Source organism: Panthera tigris, chromosome D1, assembly GCF_018350195.1.
Source record: "Panthera tigris isolate Pti1 chromosome D1, P.tigris_Pti1_mat1.1, whole genome shotgun sequence".
NCBI lineage: Eukaryota > Metazoa > Chordata > Mammalia > Carnivora > Felidae > Panthera > Panthera tigris.
Genome location: NC_056669.1, coordinates 39,298,646 through 39,317,481, shown reverse-complemented (window position 1 = coordinate 39,317,481; position 18,836 = coordinate 39,298,646). Strand labels below are relative to the sequence as shown.

The following is an 18,836-nucleotide window of genomic DNA, read 5'->3' as shown; positions in this document are numbered from 1 at the left end:
GAGGAGACCTCATCGGGAAAGCTGGAGTCACCTGGCCTTAAAGGAACAGCAGTAGAGAGGAGAGCAGTGAACCGTAGGAAGAAATAGCTTGGAAGCAAAAATCATAAGAGAAATTTGGAATCAGAGTCCTAGTTGGACAAAGAGAATTGGAATATGTTTTTAAGCCATATTTCATGGGGCTGTGTATTATATCTCTGTCTCTCTCTCTCTCCCTTTACCCATACCCATGTCCATTTCCATGGAGTTCCCAATGAGATTGCAAGTTTCTTAAATATAAAAATGTCGTGGCCTCACCAGCACCTTTACATCTGACAAAGCCCCTTTGACAAATGTATGACAAAGGACTGAAGGGCAAAATGGAAGTGAGACACTTGTTGGAGGGAAAGGGTGCTGGATTGTATTGGGAATAGGGTGAGGGCAGACTAGGTGAAGAGCAGTGGCCAGTTCAAGATCTACTGTCGAGGAAGGACTGACAGGGCTTGGTGGTGGACTGAATGGGGAAAGTAAGAAAGGAGAAGCATAAAGATGACCCCCAGGTTCCAGGTGCCATCTAAAGCACTGTGATGACCGAGAAAGATCGGTGGGGGGAACATCAAGGGTTTTGGACATATTAACACTGAAATGCTATGAAACATTCCAGAGGAAATTTCAAGAAGGTAATTAGACATTTGGGTTAAGAATTCAGAAGAAAGATCTAGGCTAGAGATAAACATATTGGGATTATTTACATGTATAGATGGATGGTTCTGAAAGCCATGGGGACAGATGAGATCTGCCAGGGAGACAGCAGGAAACGAGAAGAGAAGCAGGGTCTTTCTCAGTCATTGGTGCTAGGTTTCTGCATTCCTTTAGGAAAATAAATGTGCATCACAGGGCCCACCCATGTCAGGATATTTGTGCAGCCCTAAGTGCAGTAAGTGTCTCCCCAATTAGATTGTGAGCTCCTTGCAGGAGGCAAGTTGTCTTATCCTTCCCTTGCAGTCCTTTCTCTCACCATAGCACCTCGGCAGTACTAGGAAGGTCCTCAGCACATACTCAATTGAGTTTAATAATTAGGGCTAATGAAGTCAAGCTATCGTGGGGACTACCGTAGGTGGATGGCTTAATCCATCAGCACACGAGGGCTTCTCGCCTCGGCCAACCACCTCCTAGCTGTTGTTGCTTTGGGAGCAGGTGTGGAGAGGGGAACACGACACTGGGTACGAATGGAGGTATCTGGCCGCATTGCTGGGTGGCCAATATCGAACACACACACTCTTTGTGGTCATCAGCTGTATCATCTTTAGATGTTGGACACTGACCCAAGGCCATGAATGCTACTCACTCCAGGGTGTTATTCCTGAAAGGGTAGGTGTAGTTTCCACTGCCCGTGTCACAGAAGGGGCCACTGAGCAGACCCAGTGAAGAAACGACCACACAGTACATAGCCCCCATAGTGCCCTGCATGGCCAGAAGCACAGGGTACAGCATCTGCAATGGAACAGAGCTCAAATTTCAGTGCCACCAATGAGTAGGTAAGTGGTAGTGCTTTCTAAAGATGCGTCCCCTGAGTTTCCCGGTAAATTGAACACGATCTGAATCTTTTCTTGTAAAGATGCCAGACCGGGTAACTTGTTTCTGTTTCGCTTACCAAATGTGCCAAAAAACAAACAAACAAAAAAAAGGTGTACTAGAGCTGAGAATCCCTCTGTCCCTTCACCTGCCTCAGTTGCAATTCTAGAGAATGAAATCGTTTGCTACAAAATTGAGCTATAATTGACTTATTCACCACTGAACTGCCAGTGCCTACCCACAGCCTGGCACACAGACAAGCTCTCCTCGTCTGCACTCATGGTAGGCATCAGTAATGGATCTCAGCATCTTCCCCGCCAACCCTGGACAAGGCCTCGTAGTCCTTCACGGCACAAGGGGCCAATCGGCTGGTGTCGGCCCTCCAAATGAGAGCTATTAGCCATTCCGGTGGTGGGTGTTCAGTAAGTATTTGTTGTATGATTGGGTGAGTAAATGAATACGTGTTTTTCCAATGCCTGAGTCAGTGACCGACACAGGGCTTTACTGTGTACAAACTCCATGAATACATGTTGACTGGATGGGTGGGTGAATGTGGCAGTGAGGCCAGTGTCAAGGAAAGGTGACCTTCTGGCATGTTAGCGCATTAATGCATTGGGGCAAAGCTGAGGGATTTGTTTGCTTCAAGGCATGAGCTTTTATTCCTGACGTGTCCACGTTGTGTCTTTCCTATCACAGGGCCTGAGGGAGGGGGACAGCAGGGGCTGAGAAGAACGACTTGGGGAGCCCCTTGAAGATGGTCTGTAGACAACACAGAGCTAAGGATCTGTGGACGATCTAACTGGAGGCTGCAAGAGACAGGAGAGGGGACTTTGGAGCAGGAAAGAGGAGTGACATGCTGTATGAACCGGAATTGTAAGGGCTGTGATTGAGGACATCGGGAAGCAGTTTTGCATGCGGGAGACAGTGTGATCCCAGGAGTCAGGTGACAGAGCCTGAGTCCCAACTCGGCCAGTCCTGTCTTCATTTGGAGTGACCCGAGAGCCAACTGTGTGTCAGGCACCTGGGGGCACACACATGATAAGATCCAGGCCTGGTGCTAAAGAAAGAAACTTACACTCTCCCCGAGGTTGGATAAATAATCCCACACATTCTTTCTGGATCTAAGATTAAAGCCATGCCAATCTGGGCAGGCGGTTCAGTCTCTTTGGGCTTTCCCTTTCCTAGTTGTCAAGTGGAAACAAGTTTGCAAAATTGGTAGTGACATTTCCATCACTTTCTTCTAGCAGTGCTGGGTAGGACAAAGGGCATTGGTGCAAGAGGGCCACGAATCAGGAATGGGAAGTAGGTGCACAGTGGATGAACTTAGAGCATCAGCCTCTGTTCTTCGTGGGGCCACTGTACGAGTGTATCTGAGTAAGTGTTTTGGGGAGAAAGATTTCCAGTGTCCCTTCTTGCTTGAATCTCAGTTCTATCATGTGTTACTCCATTGGCTACTGGGGAAATAAGAAAGCCAAAGGATGGGAAGGTCCTAGACTTTCTCACAGATGACAGATAGAAACAGCCACAGACCCCAGAAGGCTGGGCTACCAGGGCTGGAGGACATCGTGTCCATTGTGAATGGCTCTCAGCACACCCATTCTCCAGGCTTGTTTGTCCTGGGATCTCATGCGGCAGCTCCCGTCTCTGTTGGCCAGAGCCCTACATAATATCCCTGTGCTTTAAAAGGGGGGTATTAGACTAGACATCGGTCAATAGTCTATCCTCCAAAAAAGAGAGAAAGCACACAGCCTTGGAACTAAGCCCTCTAGGGGTGGGGGTGGTGGGAGGGTAACCCACGTTGGGCTCTGTGCTGGTGGCACGGAGGCTGCTTGGGGTTCTGTCTCCCTCTCTGTCTGCCCCACCCCCGCTTGCTCTCTATCTCTCTCCCTCAAAAACAAAACAATGTCTAATGGTTCTTCATTGTGTGTAGGATACAGCACAGCCCTTCATAGCCTGGTCTCGTCCTGCCACCAGCGCCTCACCTCTCGTCATCAAGACCTCCCAGCGTACCAGCTGATGGGCTCCCGGAGCAGGGCCAGGACTTTCCTACCTCTGGGCCTTGGAATAGGCTCTTCACCCTTTGCCATGTGGTAAGCTCCTATTCGCCCTTAAAGGGCCAGTTCAGATGTTACCTCCTGTGGTAGGCTGAACAAATGGGCCCCCAAAGATATGTTCATTCTTAATCCCAGGACCTGTGAATATTGCCTTATATGACAAAAGATATGATTATGTTGGAGTCTTTTCTTTCTTTCTTTCTTTCTTTCTTTCTTTCTTTCTTTCTTTCTTTCTTTCTCTTTCTTTCTTTCTCTTTCTCTCTTTCTCTTTCTTTCTTTCTTTCTTTTAGAGAAAGAGCATGAGCAGGGGAGGGGCAGACAGAGAGGGGGACAGAGGATCACGAAGTGGGCTCCGTGCTGACAGGTTGAACCTGGAGCCCGCTTTAAGATTCTGTCTCCCTCTCTCTCTGCCCCTCCCTCACTAGCGCTGTCTCTCTCTCAAAAAGTAAATAAACACTAAAATCATTTTTTAAAAAAGAGGAAAATGTGTCAGTATAATATAATGCGGGTGGGTGGGGACTATGGAGAACTAGGGGGCAGGGGTACAAACCCCTCCTGGAGGCATGCAGGTCACTGTGGAGCCAGCCGGCCAGACGCTACACCAAACGAACTTGGGCCAATTACTGGCTACTTATGAAGCCTTGAGTGAGGGCCGGGGAGGAGACGTGGCATCTAGTAAAAGGAGAGCCCCTAGTTTTTAGATTGGGCTGTGTGTGCCCACAGTGCTGGAGAAGTGTGCTGAGTCTGCCTTATCAGCTCTCTGTCTCCAGTGGAAATGTGTCCGACCATCACGACTCCGTAACACTAGGTGCAGGGGTGGTTCCGACAGCCCCTTCCCCCAGTTCTCTTACAGCTGCTGTTGAATGAGCAGAGCTGCGAGCCAAGTTTGGGACTGGGTGCTCTCTGGGTGCTCTCACCACAACCACAGGAGGCGGCTACTGCTATCTCCCCGTTTTCCAGTGGGAGAAACTGAGACTTAGCGAGATGCAGCGCCTCTCTAGGATCTCACAGCTGGCCTGCCACAGAGCATGGTCTGAAACCCAGCTCGTTTGGCTCCTGTTACCCTGTATGCCACTTCCCATGGAGATGAGAGAGAAGCCTGACCTTTCCACCCACCTCCCAACCACTGTCCTGGCAGGAGCATCTCACCTTGGGATAAATACACTGACATTCTGATTTATCACTCAAGCTTTGGTGAGTTCAGTTAGTATCATTGTTCTCGGTTCCTGAGAGGTTTCACTTTGTGCCCAAGTGAAATGGGGGTCCTTATCCGTAATGCCGCATATCAGACCTTGGCCAGAACGGACCCCACCGAGGCATTGCCACTCTGAGCTGTCACTGTCCTCTGTCTAGGGCATTCTTTGAGCCCAGAGACCTGCATTCTACACCTTGCTGGGCCATACCCTAGCTTTATGGGCTGGATCTAGTTTAACCTCTCTCGAGTCCTAATTTTTAATCTATAAAACAAGAGGGATTAAAATATTGACATCTAAGATTCTTTCCAGTTCAAAGATTCCGTTCCAAGGTGCCTTAAATAGAGTATATATTTTTTCTTTCGATTGGAAGGTTTGCTGTGGGAGCCTTTTCCTGCTCTGGGGGCTCATGATGTGAGAGAGGAGAGGAAGAGAGTTATTAAGGGCATACTCTCCCATTCTTTCGCTTTCCCTTCCTCGTTTTCTACCTTATTTTCTTTCCTCCCAACAATGACATAAACCAGGTTATATAGCTGAATTCTTAACCCCAGAGGAGAAAACTATTCAAAGATCAGAACTGCTGGTGCTTCCTGCAGACTTCATGCAAATGACCAAATGGCTGTGTGCCCTGCACGGTTTTACTGCATGAATAAGACATAGTAAAATTTTCAGGAAAATCTTGACTAGTATAATGGGCACGTATGCTCCCCATTTATTCAATGAACATATTTCTTTAAGTGAAGTATTTTCACAAAAATCTCAGATTTTCAGAATCTCCTCTAGGTAACTCAGTGCTAGGAACTAGAGCTGATGAGAACCTTCCAGGTAGGAAGAGATGCCCTGGGGGGATGAGTGTGGGCAGCTTGTGTGGTGAGGGCACAGCTTTGGGGCTGACAAAAGAGAACTGTGGGAACCACCTTGGAGGACGTGGGTGCTAAAAGTCTCTCTAAGCACCTTCTGGGGAGCACAGCTTGGTGCTTAGAGCAGGCCAGGCTCCAAGGATGGGCCAGAGTGCACTGATAGCTTCAGGTCAGGATCGTCATAGCTCGATGGCACCTGGGCATGCTTCTCCCCTGCTTTCAAGTTCCAGCGGCTACTTACTTCTCTCTCTGACCTCGTTTCCTCCCCTCTCTCCTAAACCTTTTTGAGCTGGCTCTAGCCACACTGGTTTTCTTGCTGATTCTGGAACTATCAAGCACATTCCCAGTTCCGGGCCTTAGAACGTGCCCTTCTCTCTGCTTGGAATGCTGTTCTCCCAAACAGCAACGTGGCTTATTCTCTACTTCATTCAAGGGGCTGCTCAAAGGCCACCTCCTCAGGGAGTATTTTGCTATCTGTTCTATACTCTATTTCCTCCCTAGTCGAGGCATTCTCCACCTGACATTATAGTATTCAGTTGGTTATTCATGGTCTTTCTCTTCCCCACTTAGGGCTAGGAAAGCAGGAATTTTATTGGCTTTTTTTTCCAGCTGTGTCCCTTACGCGTGGAACAGTGCTAGCACAGTGTGGTGCTCAATAAATGCTTGTGGGTGAAGCACTCAAGGGTAAGAAGCTGCTAGTCAGCACGGTGCACAAGGTGATGCAGAATTTTGCCTGGGTCTGCATTCCAGCACCCCTTGCCTGCAACACCCTCCTCCCTTTTCTGGCTGGCAAACACCTGCTAATTCTGTACAGTACAGCTCAGACACCTCCTTCCCTCGGCTTCCCCTCTTTGTTCCCCAAGGTAGAGTTAATTATTTCCTCTTCTGCAGACCCCAGGCTCCATTGCAGCCGGGACTCCCTCCACTGGGCTGAATTATTTGTGTATTTGTCCGTCTCCCTTGTTCTGCGGGAGCATAGGAGCCATCTCCGTGGGGGTGGGCAGACCCTTACTCCTGATCAGGCCCCTGAGTGACCCCAAACCACACTACTAACTAGACCTAAGCTGTCCCCCCTTAAAGGTCTTGCCAAGTCTGCAAATAATATTTCTGGAAACTAACCACTACGGCATGGAAAAAAATGGGGGCTCTGTTTCTTAGTCCCTGGAATACGCAATTCATGGTATGCTTGTACCAGATGCTCATTTTTTTTCTAAACCACAGAACCCTGCTGGTTCTGGGTTGGCCTGGGGCTCCATGAAAACAGAGAGCTTTTATTCTTGGCGTTGGCTCTGTGAGACAACCACCTTGCTGACATCACGAGGCTGCCTTCCAACAACAATAGGGGGAGGCTGAAGGGGGCTTCCCTCTCGAGGAGATGACATGGTTCTGGGCACGTCTTTACACACCATGGCTGTGACCGACCACGGGAGGAACTCAGCCCCCGAATGGCTGTCTACCTGGCGGCGTGGGGGATGCCGGGCCGGTGGTGACTCAAGTGGCCCTGGTTGTCTGTCTCATCTGAAAAGCAGCCCCCCTCCCGGTGCCTCCGTGTCCTGTTCACCGGGGTGTGGCATGGAGCAGGACCTCTACCGGCATAGCTCCACACATACCGTCTTTTTCTGATCCTGGGCTGTGTGTGCACGTATGCACCAGATGGTGGAAAAAGGGAGAGGGGACAGGCTTTGGACTCAGACGGGGGATGAAGCCCCATTTCTGCCCTCTGTGTGGCTGTGGCCACATGACTCAATCTGCCTGGGCCTGCTTTCTTCACCAGTCGGAGGAGATGATGATTCCCACTTGGCAAAGTTGCCGCGGGAAGTAAATGGAACCTTCGCGCAAACGCCCGTCACCATTGTTAAGGAGCAGAAACCGTGAATTCTGGTAGATCTACAGACCCTTAGTGTTGTGCATGGAGCTGATGCTAGGTAAATGGGTCTGTGCTTCTTACTGCCCGCAGGGTGTCCCGTGTGGCTTTTGAGATCTTGTTCTGGCCTTCCTTGCATCAGGAAGGCAAGCTTGGCCTCCGGCCCTTTCTTCCTCGTTCGAAGCCCAGCTCCCCACCTGCACTCACTCCTCTGCTCCCTGCAGTCTGGACTTCCCAGCCAGCCCCAGGGCTGCTCCGGGCACCTCCTGCAGCAGATGCCCCCCAGGGCCCAGCTCCTGTCCCTTCTGCTGCGGTGGACACTGGGATTCCTCAGTCTTGGGACTCTTCTGCTCAGCTTTTCTCTTTCCCCTTTGCTGCTTCTCCTGAGACTTTTCTAGGCGTTCTCACTCAGTCTCCTTCCCACCTTTCCTCCCTCTTATTCCTCTTCATTTGCAGCACAGCTGGGCGGGGGGGGGGGGGGAGGCTCTGACCTGGGTTCCTTTCTTCTCTCCATCTGCTCACGAGCCCTGGATGGACCCTCCACCCCTGGGGCTCCACATCACCTCTCCACAGGGGATTTCTCTCTTGCTTCTGTCCTGTCTCCATTCCTAGCCAAACTTCCTCTGGAACTTCTGCCTTCTTCCCGGCTCCACCCTCAGGTCCCTGCTGGGGAGAACGCCGTCACCAGCTCCCCAGGTCCCCCGGGCCAGAATGCTGGAACCAACTTGGGCTGCTCCCTCCCCTCACTCCCATCAGTCTTCAGACCCTGCCAAATCCACCTTTCAATATGGCTCCAGTGTGCCCTCCTCTCTCCAACTCCACAGCCCCTGCCTTAGTTTGCCTTAGAGTTGGCACATGTGAAGGCCCAGAATGGACACCGAAGACCGACTGAACAGTGAAAGAAGAAAAAAAAAAAGGAAGAAAAAAGGGAAAGAAAAAGAAAGAAAGAGGAGAAAGAGGAACAGAGTCAGGCTTCACTCTGCTTTTCTGAGGACCGTGGAATGTTTTCCCTCTGGGTTACTGTCTCTCAATAAACCTGAGATTCTGTTAGGGAAACTAAATACCCTCAAGCTGCTTGGTTTGATTCTCTTCAACACTTCCTGCATTTGCTCATTATATCTTGAGAGAAGTTGGGTGCTGTATATCCTACAGATGAGGAGGGCTCCAAGGGGAGGTTCAGCCTTTGCTTGGTGGTGGGACTGACCCATTCAAGCCCATCCTGTGGGAGTAAGCAAGTGGGGGGCGGGGTGAGGCTCGAGAAGGCGCTTGGCTGGTCCAGGGAGAAGGAGCTGGTAATCCGAGCCAGGAAAGAGGGCAGACTGCATTTTACTGGCTGCCAGGTATGTGCAGGGCGCGCTGTGTATGTTCTCATTTAATGTTCTCCACACTGAAATGGAAGCTCAGGAAGGTCTGCACCGCAGCTCAGGGGCAGACTTGAGACTTGAACAGGGTCTGGCAGACTTCCTAGGTCTGCGCGGCCTCTTAGGAAGGGCTCTGAGCTGAGACACAGACCACTTGTACCCCGCTATTGCTGTCTTAAATGTTCTCCCAGGCAGGAAGGCCCAGCCTCTGCCATCATGGGAGGGGCAGATGGTCACTGCCTCTACTACTGTGGGGGAGAAGAAACAGAACCTTTTTCCTGAGATGGATGCATGCGTCCATCCATGGGCTGAGCACCTGCTCAGTGTCTGGCATTGGGTCTCCATAAACAAATGATCCTCTCATACAGGAACGCTGGATACGTGGGAGAGTAGGAGCTGAATGCAAACGAAGGTGGAAAGGAAGGAAAGCACTCAGTGTCTCAGGAGGCAACAAACTACCACATGTGGGCTAAATCCAGCAGATTGCCTGTCTTTATAAATAAAGTTTTATTGGAACAATGGCTATACCCATTTGTCTATGTATTGTCTGTGGCTGCTTTTGCCCTTTGGTGGCAGCGTTGAGGAGTTGAAACAAGAGACCACATGGTCCGCAAAGCTGGAATGATTTACTATCCGGCCTTTTACAGGAAAAGTTTGCCAACGCCATAATTTTGCCTAGGGAAGCCTCGATGAGTGGTACACAATTTTCAAGATGGTCATCTTGAAACCTGATGAACCTGACAAATACTTGGTTATTATGCTTTTTATAGTGTACTTCCTCATGCAATTAACAAGCACATATTAAGCTCTAGTCTAAGCCAGCACTTTGCTGGGTAGGCACTTAGAGACAAAGGTGAATGAGACTTGGGCTGTGTTCTTGACGAGATCGCGGCCCAGTAGAAGAGCACATAAATAGGTCCTCGCAGTACCATGTGCCCAGTGTTTATGTATCATGTGTTGTGAGGTACAGAGGGAGACAGCTAGCCACTTTCTGGGGGCCCAGGGAAGGTGGGCCCAAGATGAGATGATTGCTTTGTGACTTAGAGGAGGCAAGGTAGATAACTTCATTCTTACCAAGAGTCCAGCTCCCAAAAAGCCATGGAAAGACCAGACCAAGTCTGTAATCTTGGCAGGCTCCAGCACCTGCCCATTGGGAAAGTATAGTAGGAGGTTGGCGATGATGGCCATGATGGCCAAGGCCAAGAGCAGCATGTCTGTGTATCTGGAGCCCGTCTCAGAACACACAGTGAGTCCTCCCTGGAAGGGAGAGAGAAAACAATCAATACTAGGAAGGTGACTGACTGGTCCAGCCATTGCAGAGTCGGGAGACAGAGCACCAGCCTCAGAGCCCCAAGAGCAAGATGCCAAACACAACTCCACCATTTGTAGGGAATGTGAACTGGGGAACCATCTTCCCTCTCTGGGCCTCAGTTTCCTCCATAAAGCAGAGCAAATATCAGCCTCATAGATGGTGATGTGTATAAGATAAATGGGAGAACATCTGGCTCATAATGGATGTTCAGCAGGCTTTCTCTAAAAGATTGGGGGAACTGAGGTCATGTTTGGGAAACCACTGTTACCCTGTTCTGGTTTTTTCATCCTTTCCCTGGCGAATTCCGCTAGTGATTATGAATTAGGTCCTGGGTCCGAACCCTGACTCCGTCACTTAGCAGCTTCTGTGAGCTTGGGCAAGTTATTTTACATCAGTCACCTCAACTTCCTCATCTATAAAGTGGGACTGACAATAGCACTCATCTGGTGGGATTGTTGATGGTCTGAAAATAAGACAATATATTCAAAATGTTCTCATACAAAGCTCTCAGTGCAGGGTAGCTGCAGAATAAAGAACCAAAGCGGATCTGAGTCATCTTGGCCTCGCATTTTTTATATGTGGAGAATTTCCTTTCTCACTCTCTTTGTCAGTTGAGTTTATTGACTCCGGAGATTTCCAAGAAGCCGGGATGGAGGCACATGGAAAGAGGGAAGGAGTTTGCATCTTGCTGTCTCTGCACTCGCTGTTCCTGAGCATAAATGAGATGAGAGGGAACTCAGTATCTCATCTGCTGAGCGAAGGCTGCTGGAGAAACTTTTAAGGCTGGTGCTCTGGGTCTCCGGGGCTCTGGAACATGTCGCTGCAACCCAGGGAGGGGTTCCTATTTTGCATTAGGTGGCACTCTCTTAACACCCCTTTTGTGCCCATTCTGGCCTCAGATGCATGCTGAGATTGTTAACTGGCTCATGAATAGCATCCCATTCACCACCTTGGTCCCCAGACACAGAGGCCTGATGCCATCTCTGGCCCTTTCCACGGGGGAAGCCTGGGGCAATTTGCAGAACCAGGGCCCTCTCTCTGGGGGCAAATCTGAGAAAAACAGTCTTAGCTTTCCACTCCCACAGAAGAGCCAAAGTTATTAATGAATAGTGGCTCCAGCAGGATGATAATGCTTAGGCTTTTATTTCTATCTGATATCCAAATTCAGGGCTGCAGAAAGCTGATAGTTGAATGGGGTGCTGCCTCTGTCCCCTCTGTGTGGAAGAAGGAGATCGAGACTACTGACGTCACTCCCCATTATGATCACTAACAATAGAGATCATGAAAATGTAACACTTAGCTGGAAATAATACTTTATGATAGACAAGAACACATACAGCTACCGCTACTCACTCTAGACACGTTATTGACATGATTTCATTCAATCCTCAGAACGTCTCCATGAGGTAACAGCTCCAGAGCTGCTGGAGGGAACAGGCTTATAGAAGAAAGGTAAGATCCCAGGGTCTCCTAGCCGGTAAATAACAGATCTGTTACGCAAATGCGGGTCTGCTAGTTTCCACCTCTAGTTATTCCTAGTTAGGGCAGATGAGTAGGAAGTAAGAGCACTGTTGAACCTTCTTGGATCCTGTACAAAGGTACCAATCCAAAAGCCCCCCAATTGCCCCTCGACGCCTGGACGTCACAGCTCTTACTACAATGAATACAGTTGTGCTCACTCTCCAGGAAAACTGCAGGTTTTTGTTAGAGGAAAGGGTGGGGGAGACTGCAGCCACATTTGGAAGGGAGAACCTTTTCAAGGTGGGCGCTTAATATAATTGACGAGAAGCCGATTGTTCTCTTGGGTCACGGTAGAGAATATGAAAGCTACAAAGGACTCTTAGAAATCCAGTCCCTTCATTTCCTAGGAAGCGTAGTAGCCCCAGAGGGTAGTGATTACTTGTTCAAGGTTATACAGCTAGGTAGTTGGGGGAAAAAAAAGCAAAAATAGTTGCAGTCATGTTCACAGGCATTACCTTGTTTCACTCTCTAATAGTCCAGTGAGAGACGCATCCTTATGATACCTGTTTTACTCATTGCTGCTGAACATTCTGAGTCTCAGAGAAGCTAAGGAACTTGCCTGAGGTCACACAGCTTGTAATGGGGCAGCTCATCTTCTGAGTCTATCCAGTTACGGTGGCTTTTGTCCTCAAATGCTTAGTGGGTGAGAAAATCACAAGCCTTTGAATTCCTTAACCACAGACTTCATATCAAAGAATCTGTCTCATGCTCCCCAAATGTTTATATACAGACTTGCCGGACAATTACACCTTAAATTTGGTTTGGACAGCATGGTTGCTGCATTGAGGTTGCGATGAGGGTGCGATGACCCCCAGGGGCCCTGCTCCACGTTCGTCTCGGCTTTCCCAGCCCGGCACCACTGGAGGCTGTGGGTGAATGCCCTCTTTGCCTTTGGTCTTGCTGCTACCCCTTCCTGCCCATGAGAACATGCTTCCCTTTAGCAATCTAGGAAGTTTTACATTTTCTCCCCGGCGACTACCAGTGTGCTGCTAGGTCCCTGAGAATGTGGAGCCCGTGATTCTCTGACCAGACGCCTGGCTCTCGAGACCTAACTATGTCATCATTTATGACAGGCAGCAAAGTGCTCTCCTCTGCTGTGCCTGTGCTCTCTTCTCTGCGATCCAAGGGACGGTCAGGATGATATTACTTTTTCCTCTTGCTTCAGATGGGGAAACAGGATCAGTGAAGATCTGACCCGCCCAAGGTCAGTGCAACCAAGGTTTGTTCTCATTTTTATACTCTTCCTACGGCGTTGGGATAACCTTCTGATCGTGGACTGAGCCCTCGAGTTTACCCCCCACCGCTTGTCACCTACAGATGTGCCTGGATGGGCTGCCCTCCAGGGAAGGTAGCGCTCAACCCAGCGGTGGGGTGGCGGGGGGCGGGGGGACAGCTCTTAATAAAGATGTGACTTTATCCGGTCCCCAGGTCAGCCTGGTAGAGGAGGCATTTGGAAGATTTTCTCTTCAATGCTACCAAATGTCAAATGTACTATTTTAAAAAGAGCACACCGTTCTAAAGGATCAAAAATAATGCAAACATCCTCCAAAGCGTAGCCTTAACATCATTCCCTGATGAATGTGCTTCTAGGAGCAGACAAGGGGAGATGGGGAAATCTCACCTGTGGCTTGTACAGAGGTAATAAGATAAAAATGTCAGGGCGCCTGGGTGGCTCAGTCAGTTGAATGCCCGACTTTGGCTCAGGTCGTGATCTCACGGTTTGTGCGTTCGAGCCCCACATTGGGCTCGCTGCTTTCAGCGTGGAGCCTGCTTCGGATCTTCTGTCCCCCTCTCTCTGCCCCTTTCTCACTCACACTCTCTGACTTTCAAAAATAAATAAACATTAAAAAGAATGTCAAGCAGGCCAGCAAAGTGTGTGTGTTACCCTTCGATACATATACATACAATAACTCACATACTTAAATCAAGTTTTCTGATATATAAAGAGATTTCAAACACATTTCATACAGTAACCCTGTGAGAGAGGTATTCTTTCACAGAGGAGAAACCTGAGCTTCAGAGAGAATTTAAAAATGCCCGAGGTCTTACAATGAATAGACGGAAGATGTGGACATTTTACCTGTGTGTGTATGCTTGCTCCCTTGCAAACGACTGTTATACACACATGTGATACATGTTAATGTGTGCTTGTGATTATATGTCAGCATATGAAATAGGGGGCACGCTCACCGTTGTCTGACTTGTTAAAACGTCATGGGGTAATATGCTTGCTGGGTCTGCCGCTCTGGCCCCCAGAATCCTGGCTGCCATGGTCTCGTCCACCCTGTTCAGGTACTGATCACAGTAACAGGAAAGACCTTATGAGGATTTCAGAGAGATTTAGTGGATGTAATTATCAGCGCAAACACAAAAACTGCATGGCGATAACTGAGTTCTATGTAGAGTTCTTTTGTGTCTCCAGTTCCATCCCACTAAAGAAGTGACATAAATTCACAGCCAGGGGAGTGGTTTCCCTGGGGTCCAGTCTGAGCTTTCTCTTCTCCCGGGCTCTATTGATCCTCTCTTACATTTTTCATGCTGTTCATATATTATGCTGCTGAAGAGTGCAGTCTTGGGATACTAAAAACCTCACTCTGCCCCTTGCAGGTTGTAGGTATCTGGGTAGGTTACTCAACTTCTCTGTATTTCAGTTTCCTTATCTCTAAAATGGGGATCGGAATAATAGAAGGATCACCTCATAACTCATAGGGTTATGTGAAGTTTAAAGGTTCCCAGTACATGCAAACCCTACTTATCAATAGAGAGGTGGTAGTCATAAAATGTCACGTGACACTGCCGGATGTGGATTAAATGCTCAGTAAATGTTACCCACTCATATCATCCCAGGGACCACTGGCTATCAAGTTCTTAATCACACTCTCTGAGGACGTGTCTATCATCACCTTGATCCAGGGCATTGCCAAGGTGGGGGCTTCCCTCCACCGTGCCCAGTGCAATGCTGGAGCCTGACCATGGCCCCAGGTCATGGTACTGACTCGCTCCATGGTACCCAGCTGCTGGTACTGACCCTCTCTGTAGCTCGTTAGTCTGAGCTCCTTGGTCACATTCACTGCTGTCGTGGGGAAGGGTGTTAAATGAGTTGGGGTGGGAGAAGATCCAAATTGAAAATGGCGGCTGCACCATGTAGAGCCACGAATACTGAGAAACATGTTAAATATTCTCTTTCCCTGTCTTTGAGACAGCCTAAAGAATGGTCCCATTGATGACATATAGGGTCAATTTTGGGTAGAAGAATTTAAGTGAAGAGCATAGATTCTGGGAACATATTGGTTGAATTCTTTTAAAAAAAATTTTTTTTTAAACGTTTTATTTATTTTTGAGACAGGGAGAGACAGAGCATGACCAGGGGAGGGTCAGAGAGAGGGAAACACAGAATCCGAAACAGGCTCCAGGCTCTGAGCTGTCAGCACAGAGCCCAATGCAGGGCTCAACCCCACGAGTCTGACTCGGGGCACGAACCCACGGACCGCGAGATCGTGACCTAAGCCGAAGTCGGCCGCTCAACCGACTGAGCCACCCAGGCGCCCCTTGGTTGAATTCTTATCTCAGTTCTGCTACTTAGTTGCTGAATGGTCAGGGCCAGTTACAAGCCCTTCCAGCTGTCTCCCTTCTCATTCAGTTAGGTTCTACACATGCATTTGCTTTTCACCTTCCCCAAATGTGTTCCCATTTTCCACTCTGTGATCTCCTCTCCCATCCTTTTATCCTTTTCAATTACCGTACTGCGTTTTTGGAGGGAGTATTCAGGAGGGGGCAGAGACAAACACAGAACCATCCTTCCTGGTTAAACAGTAATCCTATTTGATCATCTTTAGAGTTGACACCAGAGATACAATATTTAACATGACTTCAGGAACAGCAGTTTTGCTTTTATTACTGTTTGGATTAAAATTTTTTTTAAATGTTTATTTATTTTTGAGACAGAGAGAGGCAGAGCATGAACAGGGGAGGGTCAGAGAGAGAGGGAGACACAGAATCCGAAGCAGGCTCCAGGCTCCGAGCTGTCGGCACAGAGCCCGATGCGGGGCTCGAACTCACGGACCGTGAGATCATGACCTGAGGCGAAGTCGGATATTTAACCGACTGAGCCACCCAGGCGCCTCAAGGTTTGGGATTTTTGAGCATAAACTACACGTGTATAATTCATCTGCTTTAAAGAACTGGATAATTAATTAAATAGGAAATTAAGAATGTAAATACTGTCTTTTCTTTCTTTCTTTTTTTTTTAAGGGATGCTGGGACCTTCCTCTCCAGTTTTGCCACGAGTAGCCAGCTTATTTTCATCAGCGATTTGGACCCTCCCCTAAGTAGGGCTATGGGAGGCTGGCTGGCTCCTTTGTCAGGATGTGGTGGAGGAAACTAAAGATCAGGTGGGCGGCTGAACCACGTGAGTGTCAGATTGCCTCACATCTCTGGGGTCTAACGTCTATTTGGAATTCCGTGGCTCTTTCTTTTTCCTTCTTCAAATTTTTATTTCAATCTGGTTAGTTAACATACAGTGCAACATTGATTTCAAGAGTAGAATTCAGTGATTCATCACTTACTTACAACACCCAGTGCTCATCACAATGAGTGCCCTCCTTAATACCCATCGCTCATCTAATTCAAGCATGAACGTCTCATCTTCTCAGCCTCTCTGCTGAAGTTACTAAATAGCTTTCATGTGTGTTTCAAAACTTTATTTTGGTTCCTTTTCTAGCGATCAGTTGAGAGAAATTTGTATTGATCTCTACCATTTGGGGCTTTAATACTTGCAAATATCAGAAAGCACCACAGGGTCTGAGAGGTCAAGTCCTATTCTGGGTACTGTATATCCAGAGAGGGGACCCAGTCCATCAGGTTTCTGGGGGAACTTGAGGGACTCCTTTGTAACTACATATGACCATTAGAGGGCGCCTTGACCTTGTGAGAGCATAAAACACCCACACCTGGGAGTAAAGAGGACTGTGTGCAAAGAGCTGCAGAGCACAGAATCTCTTATGCACTTTTAAATTTTGCTAATTAAGAAAATATTATGCCTGGGAAGCTGCATGCCTATTTCCTGAGGGCTCGTAGACAAGTTCATTAACCCTACAGGGGTTTTTGTGAATCCAATAAACTTACTACTAGTAGTAATGAGTATAAGTATTTATGCCGTTTTTGGAAACCTTAGTTACAATTAATAAAATATTTGCTAATAATAAGTTCATTATTAGTGGTAACAATACCAGTCATCATTTTCTAGGGGAGCAGAGAAGCCCGTGTAACAGGCTATGTCTGGGGACTCCCAGAGACGTGGGAAGTACCTTGCAGTGGAGACAAGAGGTGGTCCCACCCAGGAGCTGAGTTCACCCAGGGCTCCATGGGTCTGAGGGAGGGTGGCGACTGGGCTCCAGCCCTCAGCAAAGGCTCTGTACAGGCTGCAGATCTGCTTATTTCCACTTTATTCCCTTGAATAAAAAAAACCCACAGGTTTAAAAAAAAAATAACCGCCCAAGCACCTGCTCCTCTTACTTTCCCCTAAAATCTTATTTCACGCACTCTCCCGTTTCTATCTCACAGTGCAACGTTGTTTCTATCTGTTCTAATGCACATATTTCTTATGGACCCAAGTAAATGATGAAGTACTGATCAATGGGCACCGGTTCTGTCCTTCCTTGAATTCTCCCTGGCATCAAGCATAGGACTGAACACCTAATGGGGGGCGTTAGAAATACTTGCTGATCTGTTTAGTGAATGGTAAGACTCTGCCCACAATTAACTAGGAATGTCTTTCTCATTTCTGCCCCTCTTCCTCTGCTCTCTGTGACCTACTCCCTTCCTCCTATGGCTCCACTCTTCCTTGGCCCCAGATTACTTAGCCAAAAGAGGGAAAAATGAAGCTCATAATTAGGCCCAGTCACAAGTGTCTTCAGAAAGAATCATCTTCAGGACTTTAAAAAAAGAGGTTAAATCTCCCAGAATCCCTTATAAGGGTCCTGAGGCTCAGTGATCCTTCCCTTAATCCTAAGTGACAGATCCAACCTAGCAGGTTGATCATGAGAGCCCTTGGCCTCAGTTTTCCCATATGTATAATGGGGTTAATAGCACCTGTCTTCTACTTTCACAGGAACACGGCGAGATAATGTTGTAACATGCACTACAGTCCACAGATGAAAGCTACCATATAAATATCAAATGCTATTAAAAGTCCTTGACTTGTGGAAGACCATGGAAGCTTCATTACTTATGGGGTTCACAGCAAGATGGGTGAAAAGACGGGGGGATGTACCCAAGGACTTCTTGACGCTGGGACCTGGCAGCTGTCCGTGAGAATTTGAATCTGTACACGAAGCAAGGGCTTACGAGCAATTTGGCAGTGATCCCAAAGGAAGCTTTAGAGTGCTTTAAAATTAAAAAAACAAAAAACAAAAAACAAAAACCAAAACAACCAACCATAAATTTATAAAATAACTGAGCTTGGTTAATAAATAAAATAATATAGACTTCTGGCCACTAAAAGGCACAGGTCCTTGCCTCTTCCTTTCCTAACTCCTGTCCTCTTCCCTAGGACGGCCACTTGTAATCCTTTTACTGGTTCTTTTGGTATTGCTCTTCATATCTCTAAATAAAATGTTTAAATTGTTCAGTTTGGAAATTAGTTACTGAATTTCCGCCGTTGATCTGCGGTGATTTCACCGTCCTCCACGCCCCTTTTCGCAACCTTTGAATTTAGCTCACTCCCTGTTGCGCTGCTTTCATCAGTTTCCTTGGAAGCATTGTCACAAACTTACCATTCCAAGTCTCGTTCGGCTCTAGATGCTTGTTGACTCTCGCCTTGCAACACGGGCTGTTTGCATTTCTGCCCTGCCCTCTGGCTCCCCTTCCTGCCTTCCACTTCCCGGCTTCTCTCAATTGAACATCCTGGTTATGATTGATGGTGTATACATTCTGTCCTGACACCGTAACTTACACTGTGATTTGTCTGTGGGCTTAGTTTAAGAGCAGAAGATCATTTTAGCTGTTCAGGGCAGAGTCTGATTTTGTGTGATGATTATATTTTTTCTCTTGTAGAGAGTTGGGTGTTTCCTGGAAGTCCTTTCTTTTTCTGGCACTGTTTGCTTTTGTGGCATCCTTAATT

General features: G+C 47.9%; 2 long non-coding RNA genes across 3 annotated transcripts; both read left to right on the top strand.

Annotated features, from left to right (window-relative positions):
* Positions 1–1,437: 1,437 nt before the first annotated feature.
* Positions 1,438–9,365, top strand: LOC122231301. Of its 2 annotated transcripts, none has more exons than XR_006208492.1 (5): positions 1,438–1,514; positions 2,248–2,424; positions 2,799–2,925; positions 3,482–3,641; positions 9,252–9,365. It is a non-coding gene; the product is annotated as an uncharacterized LOC122231301 (long non-coding RNA). The 2 variants fall into 2 exon arrangements; XR_006208491.1 differs by having other exon boundaries at positions 2,796–2,925.
* A 2,222-nt stretch (positions 9,366–11,587) lies between these two features.
* LOC122231302 lies at positions 11,588–18,088 on the top strand. The gene is made up of 4 exons (XR_006208493.1): positions 11,588–11,647; positions 12,882–12,920; positions 15,968–16,107; positions 17,826–18,088. It is a non-coding gene; the product is annotated as an uncharacterized LOC122231302 (long non-coding RNA).
* Positions 18,089–18,836: the final 748 nt, after the last annotated feature.